Genomic DNA, 16,321 nt, shown 5'->3' on the forward strand with positions numbered 1-16,321 from the left:
TTATCAAGTAAGTTTCCTAGGGAAATATCATCGACAGGAAAATATATATACCTCAACCATCGGGTGTTCTCATCTCTGAAAGATTATTTTGTTATTTTTATTGGTATAATATAATGAAAAACTGTCTTAATGCCCTTGAAAAGAAATGGAAAAATCTTGTCAGGCTTACAGTTTGTGAACTTTCTCCCCAAACCATGTACGTACACTGGTGCCAACATATCTAAACAGGTATGTGAGTCGGGGAAGATGCCCTTCCCAACAAGTTTGAATCAGGCTAATAACAATGTGTTTCTTGTGTGTCAGATCAGATATTATGTAGATCCAAATGTCCAATACCCTGTTTAGTCCCTACCCCTGTGACCTGTGAAGATCCGGGGTAGAATAGGTCTTCAGCAACCCATGCTTGCCGTAAAAGGCAACTATGCTTTTCTACAGAGGAGACTAACGGGATTAGATGGTCAGGCTCGCTGACTTGGTTGATGCATCGATCCCAATTGCGTGGATCGATGCTCCAGATGTCATTCACTGGATTGTCTGGTCCGCACTCGATTATTTACAGACTGCCGTTATATAGCTGGAATATTGCTGAGTGCGGCGTGAAACAACAAACCAACCCTACCCCAGTGGGGATAACAGGTTAGAATGGATCCCCATAAACCTGTTTGTACAACTAAATGGATTGGGTGGTCAGGCTTGGTGACTTGGTTGAATGCATGTCAATTTGCAGCATGCATTGGTTGTGACATCAGAACTGGATAATTTTGGTATACACATTTCCAAATGCCTGGGAGAAATTGAGGGAAAAAACCCAACTTAATCCAACATTTTGCAGATGGTCAAGCTACTTTGGGCCAATGTAAGTACTGAGTTGGGCCGATGTCTGAAAGCTAGCATGGCTCATTTGGTACCATGTAAACTTCACTCTATATTTTGTTTAACCCATGTTCCACAATGATTATGTTCAGTGTATGCAAGGAATTCAGGGTGGTTTTGCACAGTACTTAACATAAATATTCATGTTGTGTAAATGGATATTTATAAGAGTAGTAAATGTGTTCAGGAGTGTGGAAAGATTGATTAAAATGTTCCATGGGCAAATAGTCTGTGAAGATGATAATTTAGTGGCATTGTAGACAGAATTGACTTACGAATTTCCATTTTTTTATCCTTTCGGTGCCATGTTTTGGTTCAGATGCTAATACCTTTATAAGCACCATGTCAAATCGATGTCATTAAGATGAATTCTTTACTTCAGGCTATCACTGCACTTCAATGAAAAAATGTTTTCTGTCTTATACATAAAATTTGTGTGCAGAATACAGTTTCAGTCTCAGCACAATTTTCTACTTGTTTGCAGGCAAAAATCGACTTGTCTTATAACTTTCAATTCTTGAACGGATATGGTATCTTTGCAGTCCTGATACATTTAAAATTATATAATGAACAACTCTGATCAACCCAGCTCTATTTTTTTATAAGAAGCTACACAGGCAATGAAGTGTAACACAGCCGTCTAATGAGATTTAAATCATTAGGTACAAGCTATGTGGTTTCTTAAGGTGTAGTTTAAAAAAGGACATATTTCTGTACAATGATATTAGAATGGCAGTCCAAATGTTCACAAATTGAAGAACATGAGTATGAGGTTGGTAAACATCAATACATTATTGACACACAGGTCGAAGGATGTGATGGTATAAGGCTATATCTCACATGTCAGCAGTGTTTAATTAACTAGCATCAGCCCATAATTGATTGTTTATTAAAATTCATCTGTCTCATTCTTTCTTTGGTGAAATACACCATATGAATGGTCCTGCCAATGCTTCATGTGATTCCCATCCATCCATTGCTATTTGCAAATGCCTTTAACAGTTTGTTTGGAAAAGTATTTAGTTGAAAGGCGAATAATGAACTTTTATTATAGCCTTGGCTGGAATTGTCACATATTTTCATACGGAGTCTGGTTTAATGAAAGAAACAGAAACTTGAGCAGCAGCATCATCAACCACATAACAAACACCCTTACCCCTAACTTTGTACATGAAGTTGGCAATTGGGAAAAAGCATAATTCATAACAAGTTGAAATGACGAAAATGCATTTTTCAATCCAATGACATGGATTATTTTTCTGAAAAAATTGTTCCAAAATGTTTGATACTGTTCCTTGTATAGATTTACAACTAAAAGGCATATGTGTGCATCCTCCCCTGCCCAATTGGTATCCTCCAAAACTTTTCTTATGTCACATGGCGTTTGTTCTAAACAGAGCATTGAATGCTTTTTTCGATGCGATTTCTCAGTATAATGTTCTTTGTTATGGTGAGATTCTCATTTACTCATGCATATATATATATATATGTTTAATTTTGTATTTAATGTTTACCTATACTTGTTATGTTAACAAGGGTTCATGTCTTTCATGTGGCTCTGTCAGTGAAACTGCACATATTTAGGCACTGTTGAGAGAGAATAAATGTCTAGTCTCGAGCTGTTCTGTGTGTCCTGATCAGAGTGAATGTTAATTTATGCCACAGTGGACAATACTCCCACTAAGTCATTGCAGCCAGTGACCCGTTAAGATCCGGGGTAGAAGAACCCATGCTTGCTGTAAAGGCAAATATGCTTGTCGTAAGAGGAGACTAAGGGATCGGGTGGTCAGGCTCGCTGACTTGGTTGATGCATGTCATCGTATCCCAATTGCATGGATCGATGATCATGATGTCAATCACTGGATTGTCTGGTCCAGGCTGGATATTTACAGACCGCTGTCATATAGCTGTAATAGTGCTGAGTGCCATGTTAAACAAACAGACATTGCAGCCAGTAAATATTCAACTCTGGGCCATGTACATCAGTGGATGATATATATGTATGTACATGTGTGTGTGTATGTATGTGTACATACATATACTATAGACAGCAGTCTGTAACAAATCAAGTCTGGACCAGACGGTCCAGTGATCGACATCATGAGCATCAGTCTACGCAAATGGGATACAATGACATGCATCAACCAAGTCAGCCAGCCGAGTCATAACAAAAAGATCGTTCTGTGGAACGGACCTAAGACACAATTATACGTCTTTCTGAAAACTAATCTGCCCAATCAATATCAATAGATACGTCTACATACTTGTAATCCAGGATATGTTGAACCAGCTCACAAAACTCCTTGAGACAAGTAGGCATTATTGCACAGAATTTGGGCAAACATATTAGGTTTTTCACAGCTAGAGGGTGTACGCATGTTTTACACGTGCAGGTCATGACGATGAAATTGACTACGCTCCCCGTGGACACACACGTGTTGCTCATAAGACTATTAAGAGGTGGATGTGACACGTCGATACCATAATTCTCTAAAAGTTAATTTACAAACAGGCATGCCAAAGCTAGGTAAGCATGGCCAAATCATGCATTATACGGCTCGAGAATTGACCTTTAATGTCATAAATTACATGGAGTGAGAATGTACAAATATATCTCAAGCATTGTCAAGCATTGGCGCTTAAGCACATACATGAAAAACAATTGCCAGGTCCAGAACCACCCAGAAGCTGGTATTTCAGTGAAAGGTGAGATAAATGGAATTATCCTTACACCAGTAGCCACTGGTTTGACCGGCCCAGTAACGTGTTTGTATTGTTTAGCACCATACACTCACTCAATCACTCTTCTCCCAAGGCTCACATAGGCTTGAAAAATACTTTGAATTTTAGTGTCAACCTTCAACAGCCATGAAAATCACCAAAATAACTTGAAAAGCCTTTAATTTGTACAAAATGACATAGCCTGTTAATAAAAGTATTATAGTTCATAACTGCCATTAAGTGATTTGGTTTTTTGGGGGGTTTCTTTTGTGAAAATAAATCTAGTTGGAAATTTTGTTGATGTTCATACTGCTTTTTTAAGTCTTACGAATTAATGTATAGTATGCTCTATTTAAAAAAAGGTTTTGATAGATACAGGCTGATAATCCAACTAAACATGCCTTGATAATGACAGTTGAAAAGCCTTGAATTTTAATGTTCCATATCTGTATGAAACTTTTGTGGCCACCATTAGAGTCCAAAACTGACTGGCATCGTCCCATGGAAACAATCAGATCTCGAATTGTGTCTTGAGGAATTTTCACCCACTATGCCTACATTGATTGTGCTAACTGTCCGAGGTTCTGTGGTTGGTGATGACGTACTCGCAGTCGTCGATCCTGTGCTCCAAATAAACGTTCGATTGTGTTTAAATCTGGAGACCTGGAGCGCCATGGTAGACCTACATGTTGTGATTCCTGAAAAAGGCTGATGTCTGTCCTGCTGTCGGAAAACGTAATGAGAAGGTCGCGTGGCGGAAGAATCTCATCCGTGTGACGTTGTGCCGTTAAACCACCCAGTACTTGCACCAAGTCTGTTCTTCCAGTGTAGGATGCGCACATCACCACACTACCACCACCAAATCTGTCCACTTCCTTTGTGCAGTTCGGGCATAACGTTCCTCGCGACGCCTGTAAACACGACGTCTACCACCCACACAGCAAATCATTAAACGTAACTCGTCACGAAGCCAAACTTGTCCCCATCGCAGTTGTGGCCATACCCTGTGACCTTGACACCAATGACGTCGCAGCCGACGACGCAGGTCCGTCAAAATGACACTTCGAACTGGTCGTCTATTTCGAATACCTTCAGCGCGTAAACAGTTCCTCACTGTATTGGCTGATATTTGTTGTAGAAGTGGCCGTGGTAGTTCTTTCACGTAAGTGACGTAGCCGTATGAATCTATCCTGTGCTCTAGTAGTGATACGTGGTCGACCAGATCTGAGATGGTCACTTGTTGTCCCGTGTGTCTGATAACGGTTCCACAGTCTTGTAATGGTGCTTGGTGTTACGTGGAAAAAGCAGGCTACAGCTGAAGATGATTCACATGTCTGCAGTCGGCCGACGGCGTTGATGCGTTGGGCTTCCGTCAGTCGTGGCATGTTTTCACTTGCTATAAGATTATGATGGCATGCACAAGAAAACCCAACGTCGTTTTAGCCCAGCAAGTGATGCTGCGCGTGCAAGTCACATTGGTGCGTTTCGGCGCCAGTATAGTTGTTCGTGACTGTGGTGTTATGCTGAGTCATCACTGCGCCGAAGTGTTACCAGACAGTTTCTTTGCTATATGACTTCATTCTCTCACTATTCTGCTCAGCTCGACTCTCATTGTTTAATCGTGACGCAAATACATTTAAGCTTTGAAACGGTTGATATCCTACATGTACGAAAGACAGACACTTGCTTGTTATAATAGGTTGATTTATAGGACAGGATAATAATTATGTCCTTAAACATGTATATAAAATTTATTGTATTTTTTTAAACATTGCTTGATCTGATTTGATTTTTTTTAAACCAAATTTAACACAACAATGTTATTTCGCCTCTTAAGATGTCATCACTCAAACAAATGACAAGCTGGCGTATCTACTTAGCATTTTATTAGGAAAATAGCACATCGAGAGAAATACAAAGCGAAACACTGAAACCCCTTTAATTATTAACCTCACATTACTTTTAAAAAAGTAGCAAGTAATAGAGTTTGTACTGCCTCTGATGTTTGATATGTTGACATTTTTCACAGACGCAGTAGCGCTTCCGAACAGCGTTAGCTGGCATTTTAGTTATTATAAAATTATTTGTGTGTATGTATGTATGCATGTATAACGTCGAGGTTAAGTGAAACAATATTGTGTTACGCCGCATCAGCAGGTATGTAGCTATCCCTGGAGATAAGAGAATGACTTCCGTACTAAAGAGACTTACATCTTTCAACGCATTTTTAACTTTGTAAATACCATCAAAACAACGCAAATGTATGTAAACAATATATGTAAGCAATTTCATGCAATTTGTAGCAAATACTATTATTTCATGTCTGTTGCTTGATGTTAAACAATGTCACATGAAAGGCAAAAACTTATTATATTTCATATCATTTTGACGTTGGTCGACACAGGCTACATTTGATCATTTGCGGGAAGTAGCCTTGGGACAATTTATGACACAGCAGAATGTTATCGTCGTTGTCGCCTTAATGACCGCCATGGTTAACGATTCATTTGTAAACAAGTGACAGGAAAACATGTAATTCTTGGAAAACACCCCAAATGTCACGTTGCTTTATCATGTCGAAATGAACGACAGAATTAAATAGTCTGTTCCACATCTCGACACTTGGGACTTGGCCAGCTCTTTATAAAAGGAAGGGGTTCGTTTTGTGATCACGAATATAATACAAGTGCGATTTGTAGTCGTTGTTATCGTTGAAATCCCATCAAGAACATGGGCTAGTTTTGTGATACATGTACACTCTGTCTACATGAACAACAACACACACTTCAAATTACAAGATCATGAGTCATGTTTAGCATCAGCAAAAATGTATGCACAATTGACAATTATTATGATAGTTAGTAATAAATGTACTCAAGCATTACCCTAGCGTGTTATTTCGGTGTATTTTATGACAATGTGTGAAAGAACTCCAATCTGCAAGAACAAGGAACACTTCAAAGGTTCTACCCCCTTGTAGAGATCATATATTGAAATTAAATGTACTAATATTTTCTCACTAATATTATTCTAAAGCAGTTTTTAGCATATTACATTGAATGAGACGGACAGCAACAACAAATAGCATTGACTGCCAGACCGCGCATATAATATCACTGTCAAGTCACATTCTGTTAAGAAGTGTCATTATACTGGGGCATCAAGTATGCATTAAGGGAGGGGGTAAGGGTATTGAGTGTTGAAAATTCTTAATTATTTGTTTAATTAGGCGTATACTTTTAATTAAAATATATCCTGGTTTTGCAGCCGTAGCTGTAAGAATATCTATTCTCTATACACAGAATCCCAGATAACAGGTTACAACATGCATGGAGAAGATGACACGATCTACCGGGTGCTGGACGAGGCTCTTCAAATGAGGGCATATACAATGTGAGCGAAACCTACATAGAACTGAGAGGAAACATTATTTGTAAATATCAACGCTGGAGCCGCTCCAGGCCAGCGTTTGACAATGTGCCAGTTTGATTGCAGTTTAAACAGCATTTAGCTACGCTGATCCATACATCAGGTGAATGTATTCCATGACCCAGACTGGACATTCAGACCTAACTGTTTGCCAGGGAAAATGTGCTCTACGGCCATGTTTGGTCCAGACCTAGACGTTGATTTAATTCATGTGTGACATTCCGACGGTGTACATGTCTCTGTGTGAGGGTGATACAGATCTTACCCCTGTGGGGATCCCGGGATGTATTGGTCCCGGGACGTATTGGAGGCGACTGACTGGATCGGGTGCTCCGACTCGTTGTATTGGTTGATTACGCGTCATCCTGCCCCGACGGCGTGAGACGTTGAATATTTGTTTGTTGCATGAAAGGATTTGGAAAATATCTGCTGACAACGAGTTGGCGGTGAACATGCTTTGCAAATCCTGCAATCGACCGAAATCTGCACGACGGATTTCGATTTCGTTGCGCGATTTTGATTGGACTATGCATAGACTCGTTAGTCCAGACAAAATGTAACCCCATAATACCAGCCAAGTTCGGCAAGGGTGGAAACTGGACTTTTAAAGTCAGTTAACTCTCTTGCCTCGGGAAGATGCTCTTTGGGGACTGCAGGCACCGTTCCACAAAGCGATCTTAGTGTTACGACTATCGTAAGTCAATGTTAAAGTACGGGGCTTACGATCACCTTAGCGCTAAGATGGCTTTGTGAAACGGGTCCCTGGTCATTTAATATAAGGTGAGGTGTCTTAGGTCCATTACTCCGAAATGTTTCTAGTTACGTGAGGGGGCACGGGTGGCCAAGTCGTCTAAGGCGCCGCGATTCGCTGTGCAGAGTTGCGTCCCTGGACACGCCAGAAACCTATGATTGTGGGTTCGAATCCCGGTTCGCCCCGATTATGTTTCTGGGTTTGTCAGCACCATACCCGTGCTCGTGGGTTTCATCGAAGTGGTAAACGTCTGAGACCTGCATCACTTCGGGCTTTCCTCCCACATTAAGCTGACACGCCGTGATATAACTGGAATAATGTTAAAAGCGGCGTTAAACCCAACTCACTCACTCTAGTCACGTGAGAAGCACGTCGCGCTGACCATAAGGCTCGGATTGATAGGAGATTCGCTTTGCTGTCCTTGCGCTATCGTGGACCCATGAGAACTTGAAGAGTATAAATTGTTTCCGTGAACCTTACATGACGAGCAGAATTAACGCTCTTTTATAATTTAAAAAAAATATGCATCTGTCTGCGTCGTTTCTGACCTACATTGTAACTTAGACGAAGGTAAGGCCTCCTCATTATGATGTGTGACATGTCACGGTTTATGGCTATATCTGTCAGAGGAGTTGACGGCACATCGTGACGGCCAGTGGCGTATCCCAAGCTTACCTCTGTGGTAGGTAGGCCTTTATGAACAGTGGTGGGGAGAGGGACAGCCAAGCCATCTTTTCGGGAGAAATCCTGAATTTCGACAAAGGATTATTTTCGACAATTCGCAGCTTGCTCATGCTGCCAATTTAAACGGTTACCATGGCAATGATTGTATTTGATACAGCACCAAAACCTTATTGATCACGAGGTAAGAGTTTGACTGACAACATGTTTCATATGTGTTCCATGAAGTTTGTTTATTGTGACCATTTTTTTTAAGGCTTCTGCTTTAAAGTTCTTCTCCTGGTTAGATGAGGTTTTCACTCTTTTGAGATGACAGCATTTCAAGGGATGACATGTCGGTCTGCCTGTAAGAGTGGGCACGGGTGGCCCAGTCGTCTAAGGCGCCGCGATTTGCTGTGCAGAGTTGCGTCCATTGGGCACGCCAGAAACCTGTGAGAGGGTTCGAATCCCGGTTCGCCCCGATTATATTTCTAGGTTTGTCAGCACCATACCCATGTTGTAAACCAAAGTTGTAAACGTCTAAGACCCGCATCACTTCGGGCTTTCCTCCCACACTAACCTAATACGCCGTGATATAACTGGAATACTGTTAAAAGCGCCGTTAAACCCAACTCACTCACTCACTCACTGCCTGTAGGAAAAAGACAATAAGACATTTCGCTCCAAAGAGCAATACGAAGTACCACTTCATATTCGATACAGCGCTCTCTTGTGCAGTGTGTTTAGGGCAGCTTTGACACAATGACACATACTGTAGCCTAAACAACAATCGATTATAGCACGCATTACATGGAGAATGTGACAGATTTACAGATTTTCAGAGATACTTTCACATAAATGTAGCGCAATTTTGCCTTTTATTCCCAATGGAATCTGTTTCGGCGCATAATTGACGCTAGTTATTCTCTGACATTGACGCTTTAAATTTATGAATATTAAATTGTCGGTCCCTTGGAAATTGAATCTGTTGATACTCGTAACATTACCATCTACATCGGATGAAGACGTTTGCGTTTTAAAACTCATCTGGTATTAAGATATTTGATGTTATAACAGGGTTATATGACATGTATTTATGGCAATGAGCTCCGTGGCACTGACGTGAGCGCCCACCTACAGGTAGGTACGATAAACAGTCAGACCCGGGAGGACATTACGTAACTGACACGTTGGAATGATATCTTTACTTCAAGATTTGCAACTTAATCTACATATCGAATTGCACTCGCAAGATTCAGATGTGGTTCACACGAACTCTTTATCGAGACGGGAAGATATATGGGGATTGTGAGAGAACACAGAATTTAAACACTGTAGAAACACTGTAGAAAATGAATAGTATTACCATTTCTTACAATTTGTCCGTTATATGCTGAACTCAGAAATCAGCTCATTGATATATATCACATCCGTTATCCAAGTCTACAGAAATTTGTTACATTAATGTCAAGTAAGAATGTAGTAATAACGAAAAAGGTGTCAATGTACATATTTGCATGCTTTGAAGATAAGAAGCTCCAAATGTGTTACCTTATAAATGTATGTACTCTCATTACTATATAACATGTATAATAGGCCTATGACCTCTCATATACGAATGTTGTGAATAATTGTGCCTATCTTTATAAACTAAAGAAATACCTGTTTTTGTATTGTATGGTATATATTCAGAAGAGTTTACTAAACATGAAAGGCAGCTTGTCAACGTGATGTTATCCCCTGCTGTGACTTTAAGACGGAGCTTTCCCATCTCCTTCCTCACTGGCTCTCACGTTTTGACTGGAAATTGTGCGAGTAGCCGGTGCTATCTGTAGGGCGGGACGTGCTTACCATTTTCGGGAACGCCTGTAGTCGTTACTGATTTTCAGGGATCATTTCCCATAATTTGCATCACTGCTTTGCTGTTTACACTACGTCATATGGGATATGTTTCCACAGGCAATGGAGACTGATTATCCTTTGGCTTAAACGTAAATTGTTTTAAATGTTTTACAGTTACCTCTGTTTCATACAGACCATGTAAATTCTTATCATAGGTATGAACTGCCTCTGTTAGAATAGGGGCGGTCGGGTAGCCCAGTGGTTAAAGCGTCCGCTCGTCATGCCGAAGACCCGGGTTCGATTGCCGACATGGGTACAATGTGTGAAGCCCATTTCTGGTGTCCCCCGCCGTGATATTGCTGGAATATTGCTAAAAGTGGCGTAAAACCAAACTCACTCACTCACTCTGTTAGAATATATCGTACTTCACGTCTAAACAGCTACTTTGATCCGTCATTGATGCAACCTTAAACACATTGCCCCTATTAGAATATATCGTACCTCCGGTCTAAAAGCTACTTTGATTTAACATTGTTGTAACCTTCTACACATTGCCTTTGCGAGAATAGGGCTAATCACGTTTTGTAAAAAAAAGCTATAAAAACCCTTTCCATATCCAATAGTAATCTCTGTATAAAGCAGAGTCGATTGTACGATTCCGACTTTATTATGAGCATGTGTTTATGAATCACTATCAAATAGTGATAATACAAGGTGTTCCAAAAGGTGAGCGTATCCTGCACCACCGGCGGGACCATCACTAACACATGCAAAGGCAAGCTAGCAATGTATGCTTGTGTTTGAATATTTCTATTTACACATTGCCAGTGTTTACACGCCATGTATTCTAGCAGGGACAATGTGTAAAAGGTTGCACCAATTAGCCATGTAACATTTGTTGCTAAACAAGGTGATCATAGACATACTGGTAATACAGGATAAGTCGAACCAACTCACAAAACGCGTTTGAGACAAGTAGGCGGTACACAGAATTTGCGCAAACATATTTGGTTTGTAACAGGTAGAGAGAGAGGGTGTACGCATGTTGTGGACGTGCGGGTCATGACGATGACATTGACTACGCATCCGTGGACACATCACATCGGCACGTACTATAATGTGATTTTGAACTCGCCACTAGAAGTCGTTGTTAGAAGTCACACGCACATATCCATCGTGCGTCTTGTCGCGGACCACCCGTTTCCCCTTTCTTCACAATGGTATTGCCAGTGGTCGGACTTCATTCATAGTCACAGGGTTAATTGTCAGGTTACAACTTAACTTTTCCTGGCTTAACAGTAGTTACATCTCTATCTTCAGAGTCTCAGGACAGTTTGTCAATAATGAAAATAAATGTCATCTGATTTATAGAAAACAAAATGTGCAATGCTGTACAGCCTCATTGATACATATATGGAAAATTTGGGGATAAGACATTTAGGCACGACGTAAGCATCTCGCGGACACCATTTCTCCTCTTCCTGTTCAGTTTCTTAAGGCGTATGAATCTGAGTGTCTGCTCGGAATGGCAAAACCAAATAAGGGAATTTGGCCATGAAGTTTGACTTAAGCTTTAGGTATATCGTTAATATGATGATCAAGCAGCAAATTTCCTTCCACCGATTTACTCACCTGAACTAGAAATAAACCTTACTTATGCGCCCCTTGCTCCAAAGTTATTTCATCAGGGTTACAACATTCAAGACCGCAGTAAAGCTTTCTATACGTTTAATGGTAGACATGTGGGGGAGTTTTCCGAGTTTGACGCAACATTGACTAAATTGATGTGCGATGTAATTATCTATTTCCAAACAAAGGAATGTATACACTTGAAAATAAATTTGACCAAACATTTCCAAACGTCATCAAAACGTTATTAGGCTAAAGACACTCGCTGAAACAGTGCAAACAGAAAGTCAAAAACACAACTATGATTCCAGTATCACATACATTGCCATTTATTGTTTGTTTCATCAAACATGGGTGCATTTTTCTTGTGCCCGGCAATTTAGTCGGAATCGTACAATGGACTCTTTTTTAGGATTAGGAAAATGTTTTTTGTCGCTTTTATTTACGGTTAATCAGCTTGTTATACCCTTGCGAGAATATAGTGCTTCACGTCTAAAACCTTTGTGCTTATTTGTCACAATATTACATTGAGCGGTTACTAGGATACGCATACCTGTGCTACATTGGTAATGAAATGCTAAGCATACTTTCGTAATTTATAGTTCAAAAGCTATCTCTTGATATTATTTTAAAATATTGTATCTAGCAGTGCAAGGCTGCGTATGCCTTTCTGGTTAACGGTTCGTAATTTATAGTTCAAAAGCTATCTCTTGATATTATTTTAAAATATTGTATTTAGCAGTGCAAGGCTGCGTATGCCTTTCTGGTTAACGGTTTAAAATATAACCCTTGTTAGAAGATTCTTTTAAATTGTATAATATATGTGTATGTCTATGTTCGAATATGAGTATGATCGTTTCATAAGCTCTTCTTAAATTTCCAACACCCTGAAAGTTGCCAGAAGAAACCACAAATTAGATTTGATTGCTTCATCACTGATAAGATGATTACAATCAATCACTTCTATTGTGGCTTTGACTGTATCACTAAACCATCGTATCGGCTGCAGATGACACCAGGCCAACACCCCATACTTTATTGCACCGATCACTTCCTCCTTAAAACACCCCCTTGAGTGATGTACGCATCACTACTAATGTTTTGCCAGATCAGCGTCCTTCTCATATACATCTTGCCCGCTCATCAATGACTGGACACACGCTTCTTCCACTATATGTGTCACACAGATCCGCAATCACTGCCCAGTGTAGCCAAGTGCCTTAGTGCCTAGAGGCTTGTCATAAACCCAGTGGTGACGTCAGAGATGCGATGGTAGCTGTATACTACTGGACTATAAAATATACAGCAACTTCCAACACTTGCTTTGACCTGTATCTCGCGGTGTTATATGTGAAAACCTGTAAGGTTTTACAATGTCGCACATAGTTATTTACAAGTGTTACCATTATTGTATTATTGTCAGTCTGTGTCTTGAACATTGATGATGTGTATAGAATTATTATTTTCTGAGCTATATTATAACAACATCTTAAACCAAACTCTTTTAGTTAGATAAAAAAAGGTGATAACCACAAGACTAGGGTGGGGTTGGGGGTGGGGACCAACCAATTGATATCTCCCGAAGGGGGTGGGGGTAGGGTCTGGGGTGGGGAATATTTTTCAGCTACAACTACAAAACCAAATGCAGTTTTATTTAAACCTATGAGCCTGAATAACACCCTGCCACAATGTAATGTTTGTGGCAGGCAATTTATTATATATATATATGCATGTATAATAATGAACAAATACATTTAAATGAAAAGTGTTTCTAATTTGAAAAGAAAGAACACTTTCAAACAAAAGTATTTCATCAGGATTACAATTTTCAAGGCACGAGTGATGCTTTCAAACCGTTTTAGGGTAATTTGGAGAACATCTCCAAATTTGACGCATCAGTGACGAAAATTATGGTGGGTGGGGTGGGAGGGTGGGAACGGGGGGGGTGGTGGTTTGGGTCGAAATAAAAAAATGGGGGGGGGGGGGGGGGAGTGCGCACACCTCTGTATCCGCCCATGCATATGTTGCCGTGTTTTTTCAGTTGAATATTTGACTTGACTTTGCATGTGTTTGTGAGTATAACGAACACCTAGTATAAGCACAATTTGTTATTGTTTTACAAACACATGCTCCTGATTTGTCGGAATTGTAAAATGATTTTTTTTCACAATACGGAAAAGAATTTTGTCGCTTTTATTCAAACCAGTACAACATTTTTGAAAACGTAATGAAATACCACAAGAATATAACGGAATACTAAACTTCTCGAACATTGTTAAATAGCTGCACACGTAGAAGCTAAAATAAAAAAAAACATGTTTATTTGTAGTTTTTGTTGAAGTTTGAACTTTATTAAATTCAATCAAAACAATAAGATCATACCTATTCGTAATTAAAATCAAATGATTGTCAGCGGTCTGACGCTGATAAACACACCTTCGAGGGATTAATTAGAACACAAAATATAACATGTTCAACCATGCGTGTCGTTCGCGTTTGTCTTTAGCAGAATTATTAATAGTCTCTGTTCGGGTTCATGCGGGGTAAATCCCGCCAGAGGCATCGTTACATCGTTAAAGTCCTCGCCAGCGTTCACTGACTGACAGACAGTGAGAGGACAGCCCCGGTTACGTCCCATAGCTGCACCCATGAACAGGATTACACATTATTGGATACGCAAGTGTGAAGACAGGCGGGATTACTGAGGTATGTTCTGTTTACATTTTGGCTGAGTCTTGCGGTGTTTGGTCTTACAGAATGAACAGTGTGTCTTGATTCTCCGTAACGCATACGCGACGCAGCTATGGTAACTTAGATGGGGTTACGTTGTATACTCTATACGATTAAAATTTAATACGTTTCTTACATGTTTAGCGTCATTGTGATATAATTATATTTTCAATGATTTGTGAACATAGTCAGTTTGACTAAGACTTTAATTATAGAAATGTAAACGAACCACTACCCGTGCTTGCCGTCATGTATATAATTTTGACACAATTGACAGATGGTTTTTTAAAGTATTGCATCGCTTGAAACACACACTGAAAAATATCCTCTTAACCTGTCTGATTGATCGTCGTCGATTTTGTGCGACATGAAACACAGTTGTGATCTCCGTAACAATCACTGAACGATGTATAACATATTCTGAATACTTCTGTTTACACCAGGCCTAACCTTGAGGTACCAAATGAAATGGGTGTTTCTACGTAGAAACAAAACGGTTTCAGTAAAAATAAAGATACAACTTTCAAATATGTATGGTTCATCATCCAATATATCGAAATGTACAATTAAGTGTGTATTGAACACTCTGCGCCAAGTTTAGATAATTGATTTTACTAACGTACTGACCAAGCACGACCTGGATAATTTCGGGTTAAAATGCCCCCTACAAATGTTGAAAATGGCTGTAAAACAAACTCATCTACTCACTCATGACAATTTGTTCATTGTTCACGATTCATACACGCCATTTTAAATAACAGGTATTATAATTACACAAGCAAATGAAATAGTTGTGGAGAGAAACAACCGCCTTGGAGAACACCATGTTAGGAATCGCTATAAATTTATATTGTGTTGTTACGGAGTATCTTCCCATTGTTGTGTCAGCGCCCCTGGTCATTCTATAACATTGATTGAGTCAACAAGTGCAAACTGTGTTTATTGGAAATCGGGCCGACATAAAGCGTCAATATATGTCCAATGATGTTTAGTATACACTCCGTACGAGGAAACAAGCTGACACAATATTTCGTAAAGCTACCTTTGTGCCCTGTTTCGTGTCAACTCAACATTTACAGTAGTCTCCCCTAATCGCGAATGTGATTCCTATCGAAAACCAAACCTACGGTCCCAAACGTGTCCTTAAATCAGTGTCATCACATTACTCGAGATTCACATTCAAACGATATGTCGAACCCAGAAATGGGTCCCAGTACACTTGAGTACTTTATACTTTGTTTTCTTGTCTTAAACCTCAATCAACATATTTTGAATGATTCACACATTTCTCATTGTACGAACAACAATTACCGAAATCACATTAATAATGAGATCAACAACCTTTGATAAACATACACATTTAATATTTGTCTTTGATGATTCTGTGAACGGTCGTCAAGCAGTTATGATCGGTCTTAACATGGATCACATGTATGTATACGGTATATTTCATTAATGTTGACTATTTGGTGATATGTCTAATATTTTCCGATAGTGCGAATAACATCCTGCGACCCGCTCTTCCACAATTAAGCAATAAACATACAAAGACATCTTTAATGAAATTTTGAATATATGTACTTCCACAATAACAATATCCAGATACCAGGGGAAATCAATACACAACATTCGTAATTAATTTGTTAGGCGTGACGTCATATTAACCTTTGACACTAATATATATGA

Source organism: Haliotis cracherodii, unplaced genomic scaffold (genome assembly GCF_022045235.1).
Source record: "Haliotis cracherodii isolate W230 unplaced genomic scaffold, xgHalCrac1.p SCAF_1, whole genome shotgun sequence".
In the NCBI taxonomy this organism is placed as follows: Eukaryota; Metazoa; Mollusca; class Gastropoda; order Lepetellida; family Haliotidae; genus Haliotis; species Haliotis cracherodii.